Source organism: Rutidosis leptorrhynchoides, chromosome 8, assembly GCF_046630445.1.
Source record: "Rutidosis leptorrhynchoides isolate AG116_Rl617_1_P2 chromosome 8, CSIRO_AGI_Rlap_v1, whole genome shotgun sequence".
In the NCBI taxonomy this organism is placed as follows: domain Eukaryota; kingdom Viridiplantae; phylum Streptophyta; class Magnoliopsida; order Asterales; family Asteraceae; genus Rutidosis; species Rutidosis leptorrhynchoides.
Genome location: NC_092340.1, coordinates 337,676,899 through 337,688,754, shown reverse-complemented (window position 1 = coordinate 337,688,754; position 11,856 = coordinate 337,676,899).

Below are 11,856 nucleotides of genomic sequence, written 5' to 3'. Positions count from 1 at the left end.
CATTGGCAATAATTTAACAATAGTTCCTTGCAATAAAAAAAAAAAAAATTTGTTAGTAACAACTAATAATTGAACATGGGTATGTTATGATGAGACTTTTATATATGGAACTTTGAAGCAAGTACAACCATTATTTCACATTAGTTGTTGCTTTATTATCAGCAGCTATCACATGTTTGACAAATACAAAGTGATGCATAGAGTACAAATTTTGTCTGTATACTATGTTATTAATTCATATATTACTAACATATACTCCCACACCATGAAACATAATATCTATACTTCTATACTATCTATTAAAATGATGATGTTACTTAAAAAAATTTTAACCCTTTATTAAACTTAATCTTGCCACATGTCATCCCCACAACATTTTAGGTGATGTCATTATTATCTATTAAACATTAAATTTAAACAATTTCAGCTAATTAAGTTGTGTTTAAATAAACTAAAAAATAAAAAAAATAAAAAATAAGAAAATAATACTATTAAATACTTTTTTTTTTTTTTGACCAGCAAAAATAAATTTTATTAAACCCCTCTAGTAAGGCACTAGGGAAGGAACAAACGAACAATTACAATGGCTTTATTAGCCAATCGTCCCAACGGATACAATGTTTACTACGATTACATAACCAATTGAAAGAGAAATAACGAATCGAATCGAACAAAGATTCCTTCTTCAACGTTCGATCTCCAAACATGTAGTTGTTCCGGAATCTCCACACGTGTCAAAGAGAACAAGCAGCAATAACTAAAAGTTTCTCCTTGTAGCTCGTTGAACCATTGAAAGCTTTGATCCAAGCAAACCATGCATCCCAATCGTCAAACAAAGGTATGTCTATATCGACCCAAATTTAGATTTTCTAAATGATAAGTAATTAGCACCCATTCGATTTTATATACACTCATATGTTGATTTGATAACACTCGTAGGCAATAACATACTTTTCAACAAACCCGTAATTTCGCGGGTCCTTCAACTATTATAATATACCTTGTTGTATAGTACAAAGTAAATAATTTGAAACATGTTTGACGATGCATGTTTAGTTAAAAATATATTAGTTGTGTATAAATACCGTATTCATAGATACCTCACTTTGCAACCTTACTTGTTTTACTTGTCTGAAATCATGTTTAGTAATTATTTTGACCTAATTTTTTATTTGATTTTATCTATAGAAATATAGTATCATGAGATAGTGCCTATAGCTCGTTATACGCTCATTATCGGTTGATGTGGCATTCGTTAAAGGTTTGGTGTCATAGGCACCGCCTCGTTAAGGTTGCTCGTTTAATTGGTTAACTGTCGATTTGGCGAAGCAAATATGCAGGTGGTCTCCAATCTGGTTCCAATCTGACTGTTGTCCACCATTAAAGAAATCAAATTTGCAGGTCGTCCCACTCTGGTTCCAATTGGTTCACATATAAGTATTTTTGTGTTAAGTACCTGTCACATGATAGTTCATGTTAGGGTCCTAAATTCTTTGCAAAAGGTTGCAGATTCGAATCCTGTCTATGACGAATATTTAGTGGTTGTCAGGGATAGATTGGATACAGCCATAGAGTAATCTTGCTGGGCTACATACATCAAAGTATGAGGTCGTCGCCCTCCCGTGTAGCTCGAACAGAAAAAACCTTCTACCTTAGTGTTAAGTTTAAAATAAATATAAATGAAATTAATTAATGACGTGATAGTTAAGAGGAAGGTGTTTTAACCATGACATAGAGGGATTAGTTATGGATTAATTATATGATTTTGGTACTGATATATAGCTGATGTGATAAGTATAACGAGTAAAATATTAGTTATACTAGGGAGTGTTCTTATGATAACTTATATTCATGGGTATGTTTCAATCATTGGTGGGCCAATTAAAAAAGGGCTTTCGATAACCGGCTTGTGGAGGTGCCCATTATGTCGTTCGTTATGCCTCTTGTGATTGAGGTGTTGGATCCTCCCTATCTCCTGATCGAGCTTGTGTAGGTAGATGTTGCATTTCGAAAGGTCTGAGACCAGAGACTATCTGGGTGATGACTGAAGAAGAGTTTTTTAAGCCGAAATAATTGTATAATTATACTCTGATATGTAATTAAGTACGGAGTGATATTTTTTACATCTTGTCTTAAGAATATACACATCTATGGGAACTGCTCTCTTTTGTGTGTTGAAATTCGTGTGATTTATGTGACAAACTTATAAAAGAAAAAGAAAAATGCATGGAAAGTGTTGGGTCTTGAGTATTAAACTAGCTTATAAAAAATGTTTATCTATAGAAATATATGAGTACGGAAAAAATTTACATCAAAGTTGAGCAAGTAAGATTAGATGCCTATATTGATTTAAAAATTGCAAAAGATAAGGAAAATGGTAAGGGACATTGACAAATGAAAGGCACATAAAATGAAGTTGGTTAAAATATTGTTGTCGTCTTGTCAGAAAATCTTTGAGATATATATAAATATAATAAGTCCTCACGACTTCCACAATTATTGTGCTTTTTCCATTTCCACTTCAAATTGTTTTATTTACTCTGATTTATTAAACGTCCAAGATTATGCATCGTCATCATGAAAAGATAAATAATGTATTCAACGTTTTAATCAAAAAGGTTCGACAAGCATCTATCAATTGTGTAAACGATTATTCATTTTAATAAAAATAATTGAACAAACCAAAATTATTCGGTCTGAGTGCGAGTGAATTAAAAAGAGAATTTAACCTTTGGAAGGGGTTCCTTCGGTTAAATGGGAGATAGATGTGGTGGTGTTGTTTGTCTTTTTCCGAGCCTTCAAGGTAAGCTACAGAAGAAGGTTAGTGTATGAAATGATCGGTTGATTGATTGGCCATCAAATAAGGCCAAATGATGCTATTTATAGATTGATAAATGACGGTTATGCATGATAGCCATTATAATAGCACCCATGATCTGTAACTGCCACTAGAACCTCCTAATCATGCCTACAACTTATTCCACGTTCCTGAAATGTAGGGATGTGGTCCAGCTCAGCAATACCGGGTCAACCTTGTAAATACGTCACTCTACCAATCGAGTGACGGCGACTTGAGTACATGAGTTGTCCGTTTGACTGGATATCGCGTGTGTTCCACATGACACAGCTTTAGGTTCCCGGTAAGCTCGTGTGATGGACGTCATGCGTTGCACGTGACCAGACACGTGACGTGACGTACGTCATTAAGTCCCCCCAGTTTGGTTAGGTACAAAAGGTATTTGTACGTGACCAAACTATGTGACTGTAAGCCTAATTATCTCCACGGGTAAGTCATGCGAAATGATAGCATTTATGCATTATTAAATGATGATTAATCGAATTTTATAATGTTTAAATAACATCATGAGTGTTTCTGACATCGAAAACGTCTAATCAGCCGCCAAATTTACTGTTCCCTAGGTAAACGCCATCATTGTTACAGCTGTAAAAAATGGATCAACGCGAATCGAACGGCCACGAAGCGATGATGGAAAGACACGTGTACGTTTCAGATTAAAGTCCATGGTTGAGGCCCACTCAAAGTATTTTCTATAAATAGGGGCATTAACCCTTTTCATTTTTACTTACTCCTTTGGCACACAAATTAATTTTTAATTATGTTGTTGTTCCTTCGTGTTTTGCATTCTGCATTCGCATACCGTTTCAATTATTAAAGAGGTTAGGCCATTAATAATGTCGAAGGCGGACGTTGCTACAAAACGCAGTAACGTTACTTCAAATTTACTCGAGGATTTCATACTTGATTATCCTCCGCTTGCTGGATGGCATACAATGGTGGCGACGGACGAACAACGCGCCCATACGCCACCAACCGACCATTTTATGCTGTATATGAAAGCCATATCGGTTGGGAACCTACGCTTACCGCTGACGCCTTTCGTGGCATCCGTACTGGAACACTACCAAGTTGGTGTTTCCCAGTTGCATCCTCACGCGTGGCAACGCGTGATTATTTTTGAAATGTTTTTCCGGGGGCAAGGCCGTCCGGCGCTTTTGAACGTTTTTCGTGCCACGTTCAATTTGTCATCGTCCGGCAAAGGCTGGTATACGTTTGAAAAGAAGTGCAATTTCACTTCAAAGAAATCCCCATTCCCTCATGACTGGAGGGATATGTACATATTTGTTCACCAGGACGCGCTAGGAGAAGGGCATGCCCATCTGATCCCATGGCGTTTTACTCGTTCTCCGGAGTTGTCTAAGACACCAGAGCTGACTCCGGAGGAAAAAGATCTCTTCAACTTTTGTAAGGACGCTGAGCTTGACATGCGTCCTTACCCCGACGTGATGCTAAAGCTGGGTAACGTTCAGTGTTACTGGCCTTCAGCAAATAAAGTGCCAATGGTGATCTACAACAGAATGGGTATGCTCTTCTTGCCGTAGCGTTCTTGTAAGTTTTCTCGTTCCACCTATTTTATTTATATTTATCATTTATGTTTTGTAGAGATGGATTTTGGTCAAGCCATTCATCGCCCGAGCACTGAAGGACTCAAATTTAAAAAGGTGTCGGTGATGTCAAAGCTAAGGTATAAGAAATAGTTTATATTTTACTAGGAAAAACTATTAAATACGATACAATTTTACACAAGATATTTATTTATTTATAGAATGGATATACTTAAACCTTGCTACAACACTTATAGGCAGTGTACCTAATCGTAAAGTAGTGTAGTTTTTAGTAAGTCCGGTTCGTTCCACAGGGAAATCTTTAAACAAAGCTTAACGCTATATTAGTTTACTTTTATAAAAATACAAACATATATATAAGTAATATTATTATTATAAAGGGGGGTTTTTACCGTTTAATGACCGGTTTGTCGATTTTAAGACTTTAGTCGCAGTTAAAACCTAATGTAAAATATAAAATAAATACAAGACTTAAATTAAAGCGTAAAGTAAATAACGATAATGAAATTGCGAATAATAAAAGTGCGATAAAATAAACTTACGATAATTAAAAAGTACGATAATTAAAAGTGCGATTAAATAACAATAAATAAAAGTGCGATAATTAGAAGTGCAATTAAATATAAAATAAAGGAAATTAAATATGAAATAAAAGAATTATGCTTATTTAAACTTCCGTAATCATGATGTTTGACGTGTTGATTTTAGTTTTTTTGCCCATGAGTTAATTGTCCTTTGTCCTGGATTATTTAATATGTCCGTCTGGTTTTTGTCCATAACAGTCCATCAGTTATAAATATAAAGTGCGAGTGTCCTCGTCAAATTATTCTTATACCCGAAGTTAAATATTCCAACTAATTGGGGATTCGAATTGTAACAAGGTTTTAATACTTTGTTTAATGAATACACCAGGTTATCGACTGCGTGTAAACCAAGGTTTTACTACTTTGTTAACAATTACACCAATTACCCTTGAATGTAATTTCACCCCTGTTTTAATTATTCTAGTGGCTATTAATCCATTCCCGTGTCCGGTTAAATGAACGATTATTCGTACATATAAATACCCCGCCCATCGTGTCCGATCGAGTGTATATGGTAATTTATAGGGACGCCCAATTGTAAATCTTTATATTAACATTAACAAACTATCATTTAGTTAAACAAATATAAAGCCCATTAATAGCTCATAGTCTAATTTCCACAAGTGTCGTTCTTTTGTCCAAACCCCAATTATGGTACAAAGCCCAATTACCCAATTTTAGTAATTAGCCCAACATCATGATTACTTCGTTTTAAATAAGCATAATAATAACTTAGCTACGAGACATTAATGTAAAAAGGTTGAACATAACTTACAATGATTAAAAATAGCGTAGCGTTACACGGACAGAATTTCGACTTACACACTCAAAACACTCCTTAACATAACCTTATTATTATTATTAATTAAAATTAAAATTATAATTAAATTTATTTATGTATTACAAAAGAGAGATAGAAAGATATATTATGGTGTACATAAAATGGATCACGAACTCGCTTTAAATAGAATGTGGCCTGGAAAAGTCCCTCATGCGAGTCGCATGAAAATGGGCATAGGGCCATGCGAGTCGCATGGCCATGAATTCCAGCTCACATTCGTTTGGCTCCTAGCTTGTCGACATAATTTAATAATAAATATATAAATAATTTTAATAATTATTTATATATTTATATTATATTTATATGCATAGTTGAGTAGATAATTTTAGTCCGTTACGTCCGGCGTTTCTTCTAGGCTCAGGTCCCGGTTCCGGATTTTCGGACGTCCTCGCGTACTATTTTATATCGTGTACTTTGCGTCTTGTAACTTGTACTCTTGTTATTTTGAGACGTTCCTTATCAATAATTTGAACCTTTTTGATTGAATCTTGTACTTTTTAGCTTTTTGGACCTTTCCGTCTTCAATTTGTCGAATCTGCCTTTTATCTTCACTTTTTAATATTTAAACGAATAGTGCTTGTAAATCGAACAATATCAACTAAAATCTTGTCTTTCTTGGGGAATAATGCTGTAAAATATGTGTTCATTTTTGGCATTATCAATATTCCCACACTTAAGCGTTGCTTGTCCTCAAGCAATATAGTCTTGAAACACTTGAATCACTTCTTTATTCTTCACACTTTGTATATAAGTGACTTCAATACAGCGGTATAAACAATGATAGTAACGATGTGGTTTAAAGGTGGGTGTGTCTTTTATAGTTGCCTCGGGTTTAGGTCAACGACACTTGCAATCAAATAGCCGATTTACTTTCGGTTTCCAAAGCAAAGTGCACATTTGAAAGGTGGTTTACAGTCCCACATGACTATAAAAATTTAGATCCTTAAGGAAATTGGATCTTTATGAAAACATTTGATCTTTTGAAAATTCAAGCTAGATTTTACCCTAGACAAGTTTTCTGATTTGATCCATCATCGGTGTTGCAAAATATATCTGTGGATCAATATTTTGGCTAAAACTTTTAGGCTCGTGTAATCCACTGCTATCCCTGTATCGGAAAGCACACATCCAGTTTACTTGTTCCGTATATTACCTTTCGGTAAACTACCGTCCGGTTGTAAAGGAAAGCGATGAACAAGAAACTGTTAAGGCAATGTCCAGTGACATGCAGATGATTATGGTCTTTTTAACGTGTCGGATGCTAGAACTATCCTTGGTAGGAGCAATAGTAAAGATCATCCTATAATTTTTCGGTCTTGCACAAGGTCCTGTCTCCGACCATGCTATGCAACCACCGTTCTTACGGTTGACACCCGATTTGGTTCAGGTGACCTAATGAATTCCAGGTGAATTCCTAGGATTTTACGTTCAATGGTAATGAACGCATTGAAAATGGATTTTCAGAAAACAAATTGGTTTGTAATTTTGATCAAAATATTTTCTCGTTCAAGCTCGAGTTTAGATATCATTGAATTCCATGAGTTTGAATTCTCAATCTTTAAGGTCAATCTCTAGGATTGAGTAATATCAGTCTTAAAAGCTGATTTTTAATCTTTAAGGAGATTATCCTTTCTGGGGATCTGATTCATTAGTCTTATCAAGCTAATTTGCACGGTGCCCTCCCCATTTTACAAGACAGACCCTCTCATGGTTAGGATAAGTCTGACCACTTGGCGACCCTGTTTGATGCTGAGGTCCGTGGATTTCCTGCTGATTTTAGTGATGACTTTTCTAGATTTTTCGTCAACCTACAGCTGGTCTGGACGACAACTTCATGACCTAAATCAAGAAGCGCGTGTCTTTTTCGAAAGACTTTACTTCCTTTTAATGATGGAATTGATTCATCGTGTAGATCCATCTTTTTATCTTTATTATAATATTGCGGGTAAAACTGATTAGTATCATCCAAAACAAAAGTACCTGCAATAATCTTGTACAAAAATATGTGATAGATAGTTTTTAATTGAATAACATGGTACATTCTCCCCACACTTAGTTTCTTTCTTTGTCTTTTTATTTTCTTCTATTTCATTTTAAATGAATTCAAGCGTTTTAGGGTGTTTCTCAATTTATGTCCTTTTCGAGGTAACGATAATTTCGGTATTATCACCTAGTTTTCATCGTTCATAAATATGTATAAACATGATTTTGAGTTCATTTAGTTGAAAATTTTGAAAAATTTACTAGAAGTGGGTAGTCAGTATATAAGACTAGGGCTGTTCCTTGTTATCGGAGAGCACTAGATTCTAATACAACTACTGCGTTACTAGTATTTTAGTTGAAAATTTTTCAAATTTTCACAAAATTTGGCAATTAAACTAAGTATAAACCCGAGAGAATTTATAACCCTTCCCCACACTTAAGATCATGCAATGCCCTCATTTGCATGAAATTAGACTCTAATTATAAATTCACGAAGGTGATTAGTGTAGAAAAGTGATTAAAAATACCGAGTTTGCAAACATGTTGTTGTCATATCACATTTGATATTTTGCGTCTTGTCGTCAAAATTAGTAGCTTTTGCTGAACTTCATGACAGTCTTTGAAAGTGCGCTGTTTTACCCTGTTGTGTACATAACATAAAATACAAACATATATATACATATTTTTGAAGTTTGGTACATAACCCCACGTTCAAAAATTTATAATATATAATATTTTTGGCATCCTTTAGATCAATAAAATTAAAAATAATGATAACAAAATTTGTCGCCCCGCCCTCGGGTAAAGCAATTTCGGTTCAATGACCTAGTGTTCAACTTACGACGAATTTAAAAATCATATTTTTAACTTAAAGAAATAAAGTAAATTTTGTTTTTTTTTTTAAAATCACAATAAAACATAAATTAAAATGCATATTAATTTCAAATAAAACCTAAAAAAAAAATAAAAATTCAGAATGGAGGGAGAAAACTAGTTCTTTAGTGTCTGCTAGCGGAAAAGACCAATCGGATTCCATTCTCGGAACTACACGAGAACAGAACAAATAACTTTAGACAGCATTATCTTTTTAGAACATTCGAATCTCCCCACACTTAGGTAGCTGTGGTGTTGAAATTGTGATTAACTTCATTGTTAATTTCTCTTGGTCCATAATCAACTTGCCTATCTGTGACTTTTTCTTTAAGCCAGTGCCCGGCTTCTTTCGTAATATCCCATAATTCAACTAGCTTCGCCCTTTCTTTAGGCGACAGATTGGATACTAACCGGTTACATAACTTAAAGTCCCCCTTACTTCTAGCATCAATAGCCCGTTTAAAAAGTTTCTTCATTGAACTGTTAATAACGGGGTCATTTAATTTCGTATCAATAATGGGGTTCTTTGTTATCATGTCATCATTAGGTGTTACTTCATTTTCCCCACACTTAGGCGTTTTATTATTATTAAGCACTACCGTTGGAGTTGGTAAAACAACATGGTTATTACCAATCGTTTTTGTTGGTTCAACGGTTTTGGTTGGTGGAGATTTAGACTTTCGAATTATAAAGGTGATTGATTTGTCATCACTACTAAGTGTCATTCTACCATTTCTTACATCAAATAACGCCCTGGTGGACGCAAAGAATGGTCGACCTAGAATTAGAGGAATGTTTGGGTCCTCTTCTATGTCAATGACAATGAATTCGACTAGAAAGGTTAAATTACCTACTTGAATGGGTAGGTTGTCAGCAATTCCAACTGGGTGCTTAATGGTTTGATCAAAGAGTCGAACACTCATATCCGTTGGACTTAACTTACCTACACCTAATCTCTTATATAAGGACAGAGGCATAACACTCACACTTGAACCTAAATCTGCTAGTGCATCATACATGACACAGTCACTAAGTAGACAAGAAACAATAAATTCACCCGGATCACCTACCATAGGTGGAGGTTTTGGTGGAACTGTATTCACCGGGTTTATATTTACGGCTTTTGTTTCTTGCACTTTCTTATTCTTTTTATTCTTCTTCTTTCCAGAGGTATCACAATCTTTATTACCTATCACTTGCTCATACTCAACTCCTTTTCTTAGAAACGGGATGGGTGGTTTGTATGGTGCCACCACTGGCTTTACATACTCTGGTGGTGGTGGTGTGACTTCTTCATTTTTATTCTCATCTAAAACCTTCCCATCTTCCGGAGCTGGTTTTTCAGAATTTGTTGAAACCATATTAACATTCTCATTCCGAGGATTTACTTCAGTATTACTCGGTAGCTTTCCTTGTTCCCTCTCACTCATCATGCTAGCAAGAGTACCTACGTATTTTTCAAGATTCAAAATGGAAGCTTGTTGAGTTCTTAATGACTGATCAAACCTCTCGTTCGTTTGGGTTTGAGATGTAATGAATTGTGTTTGAGATTCAATCAGCTTTGCCATCATTTCTTCTAGATTTGGCTTTTTCTCTTCGGGTTGTTGTGGTGGTTTATACAAGCTAGGTCTTTGTTGATTGAAAGTGTTGTTTTGAGTCGGTTGGTTATTCGGACCTTGTTGGTTATACCAGTTATTTTCGGGTCCTTTTGGATTGTAAAGAATGTTTTGATTTCGATTTAAGTTTAGCCTTGGCAGTTGATAATTATTTTGATAATTATTTCCCGGCCTTTGGTTCATATAGGAAACATTCTCTCGTTGTTCCATCGTTGTTTCAATGTGACAATCTTTCAATAAGTGTGGTCCACCGCATTGCTCACAACTGATTCGTATTGCGTGAATATCTTTATTCATCTTTTCCATTCGTCTTTCGAAAGCATCTATTTTTGCAGAAACGGAATCAAAGTCATGGCTAGAATCGGCTCTAGCCGCTTTAGATGATCGAAAGATATCTTTTTCTTGGTGCCACTCATGCGAGTGGGAGGCTGTATTATCAATAATTTTGTAAGCTTCAGTTGCGGTTTTCTTCATGATGGAACCACCAGCTGTTATGTCGATGTCTTTTCTTGTAACGATGTCTACGCCTTTATAGAAGATTTGTACTATTTGAAAAGTATCTAATCCGTGTTGAGGACATCCTCTCAACATCCTTCCGAATCTTGTCCACGCCTCATATAATGTTTCATTTGGATTTTGCGCGAACGTAACAATTTCTCCTTGAAGTCTCACGACTTTGGATGCCGGAAAGAATTGTTTAAGAAATTTTTCAACTAAAACATCCCATGTGTCAATCGCCCCTTCAGGTAACGATTCTAACCAATCTTTGGCTTCTCCCTTTAAAGTCCAGGGAAATAACATGAGATAGATTTGTTCGTCTTCCACTTCTCGGATTTTGAATAGTGTACAAATTCTATTAAACGTACGAAGATGTTCGTTTGGGTCTTCATTTGGCGCACCACTATATTGGCACTGATTAGTTACCATGTGTAGAATTTGTCCTTTGATTTCATAATCTGGAGCATTAACTTCTGGCTTAATAATGGCGTGACCTTGGCCAGTGTGTTTAGCTCTCATTCGATCTTCCATACTTAGAGGTTCCAGATTTTCCATGATTGGATGTGTTGATTCTGAATCACTAGAGGATTCTGATTTAATGGTTTCTTCCTCAACAATCTCTGTTTGAATGATTGGAGGTTCTGGAGGAATAATTAATGGATCAGGGTCTCGGAATTGTCCCTGAGTATTCTCCGGATTCTCAATTGTGAGGTTGGTTTCAAAAACTGGGTTATCGGAAATTTGAGTTTGAGTATTCGGTCAACTGGATGACGATTCTAAAGAAAAATCAACGGCGGCGATATTTGCTAAATGTCTTGATCGAGTTACAGGTGGTGAACGTATGACAGGCGGCGAACGTTTTGCTCGGTGCATTCACAGAATATCCTATTAGTTATAAAAATAAGAAAAACTTATATAAGTTGTCCAATTAATAGACTTTTCTGATTTTGCCCACGTTTCGAATAGCCAAAAGATGCAGCAGAGGGGCAGGATTCGTTTGGTCTCAATATAATTGAGTACTGTTTGGCTCCAATAA